We start from the raw sequence: 14,288 nt of genomic DNA, 5'->3' as shown, positions 1-14,288 counted from the left end.
GCGCTTGATGGTTTTTGCGACTGCACTTGGGGACACATTCAAAGTTTTTGAAATTTTCTAGACTGACTGACCTTCATTTCTTAAAGTAATGATGGCCACTCGTTTGTCTTTACTTAGCTGATTGGTTCTCGCCATAATATGCATTCTAACAGTTGTCCAATAGGGCTGTCAGCTGTGCATCAACCTGACTTCTGCACAACACAACTGATGGTCCCAACCCCATCAATAAGGCAAGAAATTCCACTAAGTAACCCTGACAAGGCACAGCTATGAAGTGAAAACCATTTCAGGTGACTACCTCTTGATGCTCATCAGGAGAATGCCAAGGGTGTGCAAGGCAGTCATCAGAGCTAAGGGTGGCTACTTTGAAGAAACTAGAATATAAGAGATGTTTTCAGTTATTTCACACTTTTTTGTTAAGTACATAATTCCACGTGTTCATTCATAGTTTTGATGCCTTCAGTGAGAATCTTCAATGTAAATAGTCATGAAAATAAAGAAAATGCGAAGAATGAGAAGGTGTGTCCAAACTTTTGGCCTGTACTGTGTATATATATATATATATATATATATATATATATATATATATATATATATATATATATATATATATATATATATATATATATATATATATATATATATATATATATTTTTTTTTTTTTTTTTTTTTTTTTTATTTTATTTTTTTACATTAAACCAAGAAGAAAATTTGGAGTCATTATTTCTAGGTTATTATGCTATTATTTTTGAGTTTAATGCCCTTGACTGTTAATATCTTCAGGGTAAGTTTTGCATTTTGCACTTTGTAAATTCATCTCATAGGCCAGATTGGATCCTTTTGGCCCCTGGGCTGCATGTTTGACACCTGTGCTCTAAGCCAATTTACAGAAACCCAACAGAATCCTCCAGGAGCAAACACTTTTGACTTCTCAACCTTCTCAGCTGGAGTCAGGTACGGTACTGGAGCACAGAACGGTTGTATTCACATGGATAAAATTAAGTGAACATTGGGCTCCAGCGTAGTCGGATTCGAACGCGAGTATGCTGTGTGAAAATGCCCTGAAAACCAACATCCACATCAGGGGTCAAAGCCATCAGGAATGGAAACATCACTAAACTGTTGCAAACTCAGTAAAATTTGCGCTGTCCTTAGGATATAAACCCACGTTCTGTCCACAAACCGGACCATGAATGTATGCAACACAATGATCTCCCAGATATGAATGCCATTAAATACAGAACAGCATAAGTGCCCCCAAAAAACAATTTAGAAGTGGAGCAGAGAGCGGTCGTAGCATCGTAGAGCAGATGATTTGCTATGCTGTAGTAACTCCATCTCAGTCCCATCTGAATAAATCTATATCAGACCATTCATGAAAATGGGAAGCCCTCTATTAAAGCCATTTGACAAAGTGGATGCTTGCCTGAATTCATTAATTCCAGAGACCGTTTCTTAAGAATACTGATTACCCTGACTTCATGTCTGGACTTTGCTATTAGCAGCAAAAAAAAACACAAAAAAAAAAACACAGTTACACTTGAAATGTTGGAATTCTTAGAATGTATCACCGGCACCAGTGGAAAACGTGTTTATTTCTAATAAATGTTCCTTTCTGTGCCACATGATAAATATTTTGTTTGTTGATAAAGTGCGTTGAAACAAAGCGTCACCACAGGAGGGACCTACTTTACAGTGTTGTGGGTGTTATTTGTTAAAGCTGACGTTGTTGGTATTGACCACCAGCTCCCTCCGTTGGGCGGCCCGGTCCTGCTTAATTGCTTCCAAACATCTTTTCTACCTCTGTCACACGTCTGTGTGGCCTTCATAGTGGGTTTCTTCCCTGGGCGCTGGTGCGACTCCCTCAACAGAGGAGTGAATTAATCTGCTGCTAGTGAATCATCATGTTGCTGCTCCCTGGCTTTGGCTCACTCTAATATCTAGTTCAACATAGGTTGGCTGACAGCAAGAGATATGCTAATTCAATACCCTTTTTACACATCATAAATAAAAGTCTCTTCCCAGCCTGGATTTCAGATAGCTTCTTCTCATCCTCTACAAACATCTGCCTCAGATGTTGCGTAACGTTTTCTGCGTTGGCTGTGAACGCAGGATAAAACATGACGCCCTGCAAAGACAATGAACCCGTTTACCTCCACACTAATACTATGATATCTGGACTTATCAGGTTATTATTGATCATGTAAACAGTCTAATCTGGTCTGTTTGATCAGAAAACAGCAGTATGGCTGTACCATTTTGGACAAAAATAAAGTCCAGATTTTTTTCCTCTAAAAACTCGATTTGTTATTTGGATTTTGGGGTAAAACAAGTCAGCATGTTGTTTTGTGTGAGCAGTCTGCCATGCAGGGCAGTGCTCCAACTTCAAATCTGTGATGGTGTCACAGAATCCACACAAATTCCCTGATGTTCCCACAGAGGTGACACCAATGAAAGTCCCAGACAGGCATCAGCCAGGTGTGTGTGGACCATGTCAGATGTTCCATTCACATGTGGTTCTATTTAAACTGGGAGATCCGAGTGTGGAAGAGACCGACCCAGGACACGCTGGAGGGATTCTATCTGTGGTCTAGCCTGGGAACGCTTCTGGATCCCCCCCCCCCCGAACTGAACCTGGTCCCTGGGTCCAAACCGGGTTCAGAGCTTTGGACCCATGGACCGGTTCAGGGGTTTGGACCCAAGGACCGGGTTAAGGGGTTTGGACCCAGGGACTGGGTTCAGGGGTTAAGGGGTTCAGGGGTTTGGACCCAGGGACCAGGTTCAGGGGTTGGACCCATGGACCGGGTTCAGGGGTTCAGGGATTTGGACCCAGGGACCGGAAGGAGAAGGAGAAGGAGTCGTCGTCATCGCCGTCTACAGTAGCCTGGAGGTGCAGAGACATGAGAGAGATGAAATCGATTTGACGATTTCCCTTTTTAAAAAATCGGCCTAATTAAAAAATCCGATTTTGATGTAAAATCAATTAATGGTGCAGCCCTAAACAGCAGTAATTGAATTATAATCAATCAGATTAATAGACCTAGATTTGTCCCATGTCTTCCTGCATGTGTACAGGTGAATCTGATTTATTTAGTTCTGTTCCATCTGGACATGTGGAAAAACTATTCAAATGGTAGAAAACGGAGGTTACGTAGTCAAAGGTGAGCAGAAGACAAAAACAGGAAGTTTGAGTCAGTGACTAGACTGAAACGATACAAAACCAAACAGAAGTTGAACAAAATAACACGTAAATGAACAAAACCAAGCAAAGATTTAATAAAATAATGAAAAACTGAACAAAACCAAACCAAACTTCAGTGAAGTCATGGAAAAAAATTAATTCAGTAAAGTAATTAAAAAATGAACTAAACCAAGCAAGAATTCAAGAAAATAATGAACAAAATTAAACACAAATTGAATGAATGGAAAAATGAAACATACCAAACAACGTGGATGAAAGACAATAACAGGAAGTTTGATTCTACTGTCGTCTACGTACGTACGAACTCTGAAATAAATCTGATAATGGACTGAAACGTCTGAACCAGGGTTTATCGATTATCACATTTCTGATGTGCATGTAAACACATCAGATCTGATTCTTATAATTATCGGATTAGTTCCAGTTCTCAGATTTATATGATAAATGGAAACGGACTCATGAGCTGAACTTCGCTCTGATGCGTCTGTATTTTAGCGTCTGTTATGATTGACTGATGTCGTCCACTTCATCTGTTTAATAAATTGAAAGCATAAGACAGAGAGTTGCGGAGGATGATTATTTTGGGGTGGTTTTATAGCCCCTCCCCCTCCGTGCCGCCTGCGTGGTGTGATTTGTAGAGAGATTGAAATGAGGCTGGCTGGTCGAGCAGAGACTCGCACTTGATTTACAGCCACAGTTAAATCACACAGACAGCTGGACGCCGCCGCCGCCCACCGCCACAGATCCACAGCCACAGCCCAGCGCCGCCTCCCAACTCCTGTACACAGTTGACAAAGGCCGACGCTGTGCTACAACTGCCAGTAAACGGTTTTCAGGACGGGATCGCCCAAGAGGATGTTGGACCAAACCTCAGAAGACGAGGGAGAAAAGAGCGGGTCGGAAGGAGCTGCTGGTCATTGTTTACTGTGGGAAGGATAAACCTCCATGACCGAAGACACACACGCTCATCTCCAGCAGGAATATGGAAGCATTTCTTTCACTGACGCAAAACAATGACTGACTTTGAATGAAACTGTGTTAGTGTCTGGAGGAAGGAGGCTCTGGTCCCTGCAGGAAACTACAAATGAGACATTTTCACAGGAAACTGAAAATGAGCCTTTACAAGAAACTGTACTTTTATTCCATTATTTGAAAGTGTCTCTGTCCTCAGTCCTGTTGGACTACCTTTGTCCTGTGTCTCTGTCCTCAGTCCTGTTGGACTACCTTTGTCCTGTGTCTCTGTCCTCAGTCCTGTTGGACTACCTTTGTCCTGTGTCTCTGTCCTCAGTCCTGTTGGACTACCTTTGTCCTGTGTCTCTGTCCTCAGTCCTGTTGGACTACCTTTGTCCTGTGTTTCTGTTCTCAGTCCTGTTGGACTACCTTTGTCCTGTGTCTCTGTCCTCAGTCCTGTTGGACTACCTTTGTCCTGTGTCTCTGTTCTCAGTCCTGTTGGACTACCTTTGTCCTGTGTCTCTGTCCTCAGTCCTGTTGGACTACCTTTGTCCTGTGTCTCTGTCCCTCAGGTCCAGTCAGTGTCCTGGTTCTGTCCTCTGTAGACTGGTACCCTGTCCCCCTGCTGACACACTACTATGGACAGAACCATCACACATGGGTCTGTCTGGGTCCAGGACCAGCACAGGGGACCAGTTCCAGATCTTTAGTGGATTCTAACAGTTTGTGGTCCATACTCATATGGTTTCCATAAATATGTGCATCCAGATGGAAATGGTCCAGTTGGGTTCAATGGTGTCATACGCAGTCCACACCTATATGTGGCGCTGTGCCAGTGGTGATTTCTCATAGACTGCAAGGGAAGCTCAGCTTCCCTTAAAATTATGAAAATTAAATGCTTAAATACAGGAGGTCCTTGGGTTACACGGTACTCGACCTACGCTGTTTTGACTTTATGACGCCTGAGTCTCGTCCGCCATTTTGTCTCCAGCCCCATAGTGTAGAGTGTCTGTGTTTGTGCTACGTAATTTTCTCGGTATCCTTGCCTTTTTCACCCTCCTATTTCACATCATGGCCCCAAAAAAGAAAGCAGGATCTTCTAGTGATGCTGGTCCAGCCAAGAGGAAAACCATTACGATGGAAACAAAGCTGAACATTATGAAAAGGTTGGAGAAAGGCGAGACACCGATGAACATCAGCAAAGCCTTAGGCTTCAGTCGGTCGACCGTGGCGAGCATTATTAAGAACAGGGGGTATTAAAGGGTTAATTCCGACTTACGCAGAAATTTGGGTTACGTTGCCAGCGCAGGAACAGAACTTGTTCGTAACCTGAGGACCTCCTGTATGTTCGGTTGTGGTGACATTTTATTGACTACAAATGTGTTAGAACATGTTCATCTCAAAGACGAGTTTGTTCAGAATCAGCTTTATCACAAATCAACGGACGCGATGTTGTTCACTTCTCCTCCATTCCCGCGTCTCTGTTTTCTCATTCGATCTCTGCTCAGTGCATTTGTCCGTAGACTGCGGGCATCTCTGGGCTTCAATGCGACTAAGTGGAACAGTTTTTTTCATTACCTCAAAACTGGACGGTAATTGGATAAATGCCACGATGTTGTCCCGCCCCCGGACGCCGGGCATCTCTGGGGGTGAATGGAGCTGTGGGTGGAGCTCGGCCAGGCTGGACGCCAGAATCCCACGTGTTGATTGGATGATCAGTTGAAAGGCTGAATCCTGTTTGATTGACAGCTATTTTGAGCTCTACTCCTTCACTGACACAGTTCAGTTTAATACCATCGCACATTCTGCTGTGAAATCAAGAGAGAAACTACTACAAAATTACTCATTCATTTCTTGCACTGTAAATAAAACACACTCATTGTACTTTCTTGTTTCAATTTAACATAATTTCAGCATTTTCTTGTTTCAGTTACATAATTTGATCATTTCTTGTTCGAGTTTAATATCGTTTTGTAGATAGTTAAATCAATCAAACTGTCGGCTAGGTCGGAGTGAAAGGAGCATCTGTAGTTTAAAAAAGCTGAAGTCTTACACCCACAACACAATGGGCCAAGGCAATCTAAGCAGCCCAGCTCTGCTGGACATTGAGAGGACACTGGTCCAGTCCCTGGAAAAGACGCCTACTTGGTACGATAAGGTCACTGAGCATTTTCTTAAAAAGGAACGGAGGGCCGAATGTATGTTTAAATAACTTGACAATTTTTTTTGATGCAAGCCGACAATGAGCTTCCCCTGTCTGAAGGACAAGCAGCCGCCACTGCGCTGTACACAAACACAGACAGAGCCAATGGCAGGATGTGCTCAAACCACACAAGACTGCACTGAGCATGTGCAGGAGGTCCTTGTTCTTCAGCACACTGAGTTCAAATATAAACAAGAAGATGAAGAAGAAGAAAGCAGGTTTAGTTGTAGTCGTGTTAATAAACTTTGCTGCTCCTGCAGCACAAACACAGCTCTGTTGTTGTTGTTGTTGTTGTTGTTATTGTTGTTGTTGTCATGGTTTCCATCCAGTGGTGTTGGTCCTATCCATACACCAACACCAGGGTGACGCTGGGACATGTTTACGCTCTGGGACCCATTCTCCAAAAATACCGTTTCAGGCACCGACAACACCGTTGTCATGTGACCAAAGGCCCAAACCATAGTAAACTGTAGTGGACTGGCCTCATGAAGCGGTATCCATGAAAATGTTGTTCCTGTTCATTGTCACAGAACAAATGCTAATATTTGATTGGCTCTGTGGAAATAGACAAAGCCACAGTCCTCTGGCCATTTTTATTTTTTTAAGTCAGGCAGTGACTTCATATTTTACTGCCAACATTAACCCTTAAAGACCCAAATATCCACCACTGACCAGAACCATCGACTGATGCAACTGTTTAATACCTGTTGATCCACTAATCCTGTCAATACATGGAAAGAATTGGTCTAAAATATGGTTTTGCCTTAGGTATTCATTGGATAAAATGTACAAAAACTTGTAAAATAACAAAAAAAATTAGCAAAATACTTGAAAAAGGAAAAAAGGAGGCAATAAACCTTGAAATATGATATTAAAGTGGATAAATATTTCTAAGTGGAGAGAAAATGAGCAAAACACTTGAAAAATGAGCAGAGTTTATCATTTTGTCACATCCAGAGCCCTGTATGTAGTCTGTTAACTCTGAACCCCTTTTTAGCAGCAGCTACATTAATTATGAACAGTTTGATTTCTACTAAAGTACAGTTTTTACACCAGACTTTTTTTTTTTTTTTTTTTTACAGAATATATGTGAGTACTTCCTGTTGTTAAGTGTACATGGATCATTTCAACACAAACCAAAACTGGTTCATTCATATTATCTGGTCATAAAATAATACAGTAATTGTTTATTAATGAAGTCTTCCCGCTGTTTGGAAAGCATTTAATTGTTGCAGACGCTGACATGACTGCTGTTAGGATGCTGCAGGAGGAGTGTAATTTGTGGATGTAGTTAACAAGCGCATCACTGTCAGCCATAATGACTGGTACACACATTACAGTCAGGCTGACAGAACTCATTAAATCACCATTTACCATAAAGAACACCGCCCATTAGTCCTATCGCACATGCTCCCAAAGAACACCAGATTAGCCTTTCACTTATTTGGTTGGTTTATTTCTTTCTTTCCACAAAGCTGTTCCATATTCATGGTGGCGTTTCGACCTCAGAGTCTGAGCCTCCTCCAGTTCAGAGGAAGAAGAAAAGCCTTGGTCTGGCCACAGATCTTCAGTCATGACTAATCCTGCCCCTCTGAATTTTTCACAAGCCTAGTTTTAGGACTCTCACTGCTGGAGAACTTTCGAAGCCCTCGCACATAAAACAGACCATTACAGCCACAGTCATCATACGTCTAACCACCACATTTACAGGCCTATTTGCAACATTTTCACAGAGTTGAATATGTGCGTAGTTAACCCTTGTATTATCTTCAATTTGACCCCATTCACTGTTTATCTGTCAGAAAATAATAGTTGACTTTTTTTCATGACTTTTCTGATGTCTTCAACATGGCCGACTGTTTTGTGTGGGGGGGGCACACTCGTAGCAGCACGCTAAGTTGTCTCCAGTTGGACAAATAAATCCAGGAGGATGGTGGATTTGATCTCATGGACAGTTGGTTAGTGCTGATGACAGAGTAGAGGGGGCGGAGACTCAACTAACCTGATCTATGTTACTGAGCAGCCCAGTCTCATATTTAGACAACACCCCCCCCCCCCCCCCCCATCAGAAAAAGATCTTCTTTTTCACACAGCTAGAGATGTAATGATTACCGGTATCACGATAAACTGCGGTAAAATTCCCAACGGTTAGTATTACCATTTAAATTCTAATTATCATAACCGTGTTTGATTACCGCACTTTGAAAGACATAGAGAGAGAGGGAGAGAGAGAGAGAGAGAGAGAGACCCGGTCCAAGCACACACAGAGAGAGACTATCTATCTCTCTCTCTCTCTCTCTCTCTCTCTCTCTCTCTCTCTCTCTGAAAAAGACACTAAAACAGCTCAAACTTCATATGGAAAATGGTCAAACAGTGTCCATAAAGTTCCATCTTTAATGCACATTTGTATGTTTGATGTTTACATGTTAACATTTGAATGTTTCTGCCAACAGAAAGTACATTGTGCCTATTATTTTATTTATTTATTTTTATTCAAAATACAACTTTATTAAATTATTTCATTGTGTGTATTTGTACTTTTTGAACATTTTGAGCACAATTTCAACTATTCCATGATGAAAATGATAACTGTGATAATTTTAGTCACAATAACCGTGATATGAAATTTTCATATCATTACACCCCTACACACAGCCAAATATAAGTAGGCGGGGTAACAAGAAGCTTAGGCCGGTTAAACAATCACTATGCAGAATACACAACCAAAGACCAATGAGCTTTCCTTCTCATAGTGATCATCCAGAGCCGTAAAATACTGTTATCTAAGGGCTGTGGGTGATACCCGTCCATCTGTTTTACCGGAATACACCCCAACAGGAAAACCCAGATTTACACAAATCTCCACTTTCGTCAGAGTTTTCAGAAACCTTCGTTTTCAGTGGGCGCAGCCATCATTGTTGTGTAAACGATAGGCACAAATGCAGAGAAAACTCTTTTTTTCCAGATAACAAGCTACATGTAAACAGCCCCTGAATGTCAAGGCTAAGCTAACGTTACGTCAATGCTAATGAAGTTGTTCACTAGCTAACGTTAGGTTAGGAGGTTCTCCCTTTGGCTCTGACTGTCGTGGTCTTCAGGTGTGTGGTCTTCAGGTGTGTGGTCTTCAGGTCTGTGGTCTTCAGGTCTGTGGTCTTCAGGTCTGTGGTCCTCAGGCCTGTGGTCTTCAGGTCTGTGGTCCTCAGGCCTGTGGTCTTCAGGTCTGTGGTCCTTAGGCCTGTGGTCTTCAGGTCAGTGGTCCTCACTGTGGGTTTTTGTTCTAACTTTAGGGATGATTTAAAGGCAGTTACCTGAAGACCTGATGGTTCTAGAGGCTCCAGACCATAAAAGTCCATCTGATAAATAAACAGGACTAGGACCATTAACAGCTTCATAAACCAATAAAAGGGCCTTCAAATCCATCCAAAGCTCACAGGACGTCAGTGTAGAGCCTTCCAAACTGGTGTTAGACTTTATTTCTGTGTAGATGTAATGCCTTCCTTCCCCTCTGCTTCTGTTTTCTTTTCATGATTCCAGCTCCGTCCTCTGTATTTTAATCAGATGTAATGTTTGCTTCCAGCAGCTTCAACACTCGTGCTTTTTCAACGCTTGTATCCTGGTTTCATCATTCACAAACATCATATCAAACGCCGCTCCGTGGCTGCATATAGGTCATGTATAGGGTAGACTATAGATAGACCAGCCGCTCGGCGTCCCGTTCACATTGGCAGCAGTTCCTTGCTGTTGTTGACATGCCAGCGTCGCTTACGGAGACTGTCAGCGCTGGAACAACAAAGCCTCCGTTCTCCAGGAAAAAGACCCTGTTTACCTCACACACCATATGGAGATCACACACAGCTCACTGTGCACACATAATCACCAGCTGAGTACTCCAGTCAGTGTATTTATATATATGTACTACGGATGGGAAGATTATCCGATACGCATCGATACGCCGACACGCGTGTGCACGATCCCAGTGCACCGGCAGAGAAGCTGCAAGTGAATGAAAAGTTTGAAATGATACACACTGCATTGGTTACTGAATGTTTGTATTTGATCCGTTCAATGTAATATATTTTTACTTGCATTTAAAAGTGTTACTCTTTATTTGGGTAAAGTTTTTCTTTCCTTCAGACCCACGTTAACGTGCGCAGATGTGTACATTGCACACTAACAGTCTCAGCTCTGTGGATGGACTGTGACACAAGCCCCGCCCATAAATACTTTACTGTCTGTATGTGAATGTGACAGACATAGAAGGAGGAGAACACATGTGGTTTATGAACGGGTACTTCTTACTATATCAGCTGTACTGAATACTGCAGTACATACCACAGATAGTTCCTTTAACAGTGTCATACATATCCAACAGCGCATCCCATAATACCTTACACAGGTGTCTCTTAAAGTGACAGAACCTTTTTCCTGTTTTACCTTCATTACAAATACATTACATGACACTGATTCGGCAAGGGAGTAAGAAGTTTAGTGTTAGAAACAGAGCAGAGAAACAACTTTGGAAACAAAGTCCTAACGTTTTCACCTGACTGAATGTGAGGCACATGTTCTGAAACTGAACTAAAGAACTTTGTAAAAAGTCATGGTCTTATTTGATAAGTAAATAATCAGGTCATTGAATTGCACTGCATTTTTTTTTTTTACCAGAATGAATGTGTTCAATCAGAATGTGCTTAGTCGCTCTGTATCGTGATTTGGGTATGAATCGTATCACATCGCATTGCGAGATGCCATACACGTATCTTTAATATATCGGATCGGAGATGCTGTATCGAGATGTGTATCGTATCGGCCTTACAACTAAGATTCCCAACCCTAATATAGACTGTATGTTCTCCAAGTCCTTTCAGCATTTCCCTCCCAACACAGAACACGCAGTCGATACTCTATCCAAAGTAATGTGGCCTTTGACATGGACTGAAAAATTCTCTTTGACACGAGTCTGAATCTGGACAGTGATCTGGCACGTCAGGACTCATTCCCTCTATCTGAACTGTTGCAGCCAACCGTTCTTTAATGCGGGCTTAGTGTCACGGTGGCTTATAACCTTATGTGCTGCACGGCTGGCATCAAGTACCTGCTGGCAGCCGAACTGAGGCTGCTGCTGCCGGAGACTTTTCTAGGTTTAATCTGATTAGGAAGGAAGGCCCCTTTTCTTTAGGCTGCGATATGATTCCTAAATAATTTCCTGTCACCGCTGAGTGACAGTAATGCTTAATAGATTTTACCATGCGTCATACTGCACTGGAGTCCTACAGTCAATATATGAATATGTCCACGTGGAGCAGAGTTTGTGCTACACTGTTTTATTGTCCGTCATTTTGACAGACATGGTTGTAAAAATTCTGTCATAACACATTGTTATCCATCATTTCATATTTAATTTTTAATGATAATGAGACATGTTTAGTAGTATTTAACCCATTAAGACCCAGACCTACTTATGTGCCAGCTCCGAAATGACATTTTTCTCTATATTTAACCTTTCTTCAATTATTTACCAGGATTTATTATAGTATTATCCTCTGTATTTTGTGGGGGTTTTTTTTGTGAAAATCAGGTATTTTCCAAAATATAATTCACTGATCATGTAGATGTTCATTAAAGCTCAGATTAAAGTTGAGGATTATTATATTAAAAACAGATGAACTGAGGGAATGGGGACTTTTCTCAACAAAATAGATCATTATCTAGACATAAACTCAATGTGTCCATCCACTGGCGTTGATCCAACTCCATGGGTTTTAGTGGTAAATCAATGCTGTAGAAGATGACAGTGTTTCCACGGTTACTACGGAGGCTCTGAACGTCCAAATATGGTCATATCTGATGACCATGAAAAGATGAAGAACTGTATTTTACACCAATTATTGACATGGATTGATAGGATTAGTGGCTCAACAGGAATTAAACAGTTTAGATCAGTAGATCAGTATAGTTTCCAGTGGCTGTTTGGGACTTTGAGGGTTAATGTTCAGAAACATCTCAATGCTGCAGTGACTGTAGTTGTTATAGTTGTTGCTGCCTGATAAATATTATCAGTATTACGTTCTTGTCCTTCATCCTCCACTGCATCAGTCCCTCTTTTCACTACGTTTATCAATGCCATCACATTTACTTGGCTTTTTAAACTAACTAAGGAGACTCGGCTGTCTTGACATTTTGCGCTAGCAAAGTAGCATCAGTTTTGGCTAAAGTCAGTTAAACAATGAGACAGGAGTTAACGATGACTGATTAACCCTTTATAGTTCATGCATACAAATACTCTGGGAGTCAAAATTTCCACTTTAGTAACAGTATTTAAATCTGTCAAAATGAAGGAATTTTCCATCATCTTTTCAAAAATCCGTTAATGAAGGAACATTTCTGGTTACCATGACCTCTGACGTGCAGATCTATTTCTTTCACATCTGTGCTGATTAAAATGCAGATTGTGTGGATGTTGCAGCTGCTGAACTGTTGGAAATGAGACGTAAATGTATAATTTAAAATCATCAGCACAAACCGCACTGCCAAGTCAACAGCGTCATGTTGGAAGTGTGGATTTAAATGAGACGGACATTCGGTACAAGACGGTCTTTCACTTACTATGGAAATGAGCTGTATTTAAAAGACCAGTGCACTTTATCTTATAGACTTCAGATCTGCACAAGTCTGGTGTTCACTAAACTCACATCTGTCTAGGCTTTTTTCTTCAGATGTTTGAGTTTGTGATAATTAACTGTTTACTTCTTCCCACTCGTTCTCCGTTGGGTAAATAACACTAAAACTGTGTCATAAGTATTTCTTTTAAATAATAATATGCATTTAGTTTGTGTTTGTCTTATGTTGTTAATTTGCTTTGAGCATTGGCTTTTGTTTTTACATTAAACTGGACTGAACTTTCTTGTCGTTACACATGTTCATGTACATTTATATAGTCGGTTATCTACCAGTTTTTCTAGTAACAGGCAGGAGTCGACAAACACAGGCCAAAATAATGTAAAGATAAACCTGTGGTTCTTGTCCAGTAATGTTCAGTTCTACCTGTTATTTTTGTCTGACATGACTCATCTCAGATGGTTTTGTCCAATTTCAGTCTCTAAATATGTGTTATTTTACTTTTTTGATGAAATTGTCACTTAAATACAAATTTACAGGTGTTCCAGGGAGGCCATATTTCCATCAGTTCTGTTTAGTCATGACGTGTCTCTGTCCACTGAAATACTTTTATTTAGGATCAAACAAACTGATGCATAAATGGAAATGCATCCAAACAAGGCAGCATTTCACACCGTACATTTGATACAAGAAATCATCACCATTGCATTAGACTTATTATACGTATTAGGGCTGCAAGATTAATCATTAAAAGATTGTGATCTCGATTTACACATGTACACGATCTCATTTCTAAACACGGATGGTAAAGCATTTTATTTCAGGACTGCATTACAAACAAACGCCCACAAATGCAGAACCGCCTCCATCTCCCTCAACCAATGGTAAAGGGGAGCGTGAAGTTGGTTCCAGTTCTGAGTTCCAAAAATGGAGCTGGTTCCCTACAGAAGCCGGGCATGGAGGGCTTGATGCGGGTGAAGCAGGTCTTGGAGGTCGGAGCACAGCTTGGTTCTGAGTTCTGTAAACAAAACTAATTCCATGATCCTTAAACAGAGCTGGTTCCAAGATCCTTAAATGGAACTGGTTCCTTAAACGGAACTGGTTCCGAATAAGCAGATCCGAGAAACCTTATTCATAACCAGCACAGAACTGGACTTCCGAGGTCCGTTTAAGTTAAATGTAGCTGGTAGCTGATGAAAAGCCTGGATTTGGCGGTCTGTACTGCAGCTTGGTGTACCAAGTCACAGTGGCTTAGGCGAGCCCGCAGGAGCCAGCGCTAGAAGCCTGGAGCCCAGCTTCCTGCAGGGCACGAC

Source organism: Sphaeramia orbicularis, chromosome 15, assembly GCF_902148855.1.
Source record: "Sphaeramia orbicularis chromosome 15, fSphaOr1.1, whole genome shotgun sequence".
NCBI lineage: Eukaryota > Metazoa > Chordata > Actinopteri > Kurtiformes > Apogonidae > Sphaeramia > Sphaeramia orbicularis.
Note: the sequence above shows the minus strand (reverse complement) of the source record.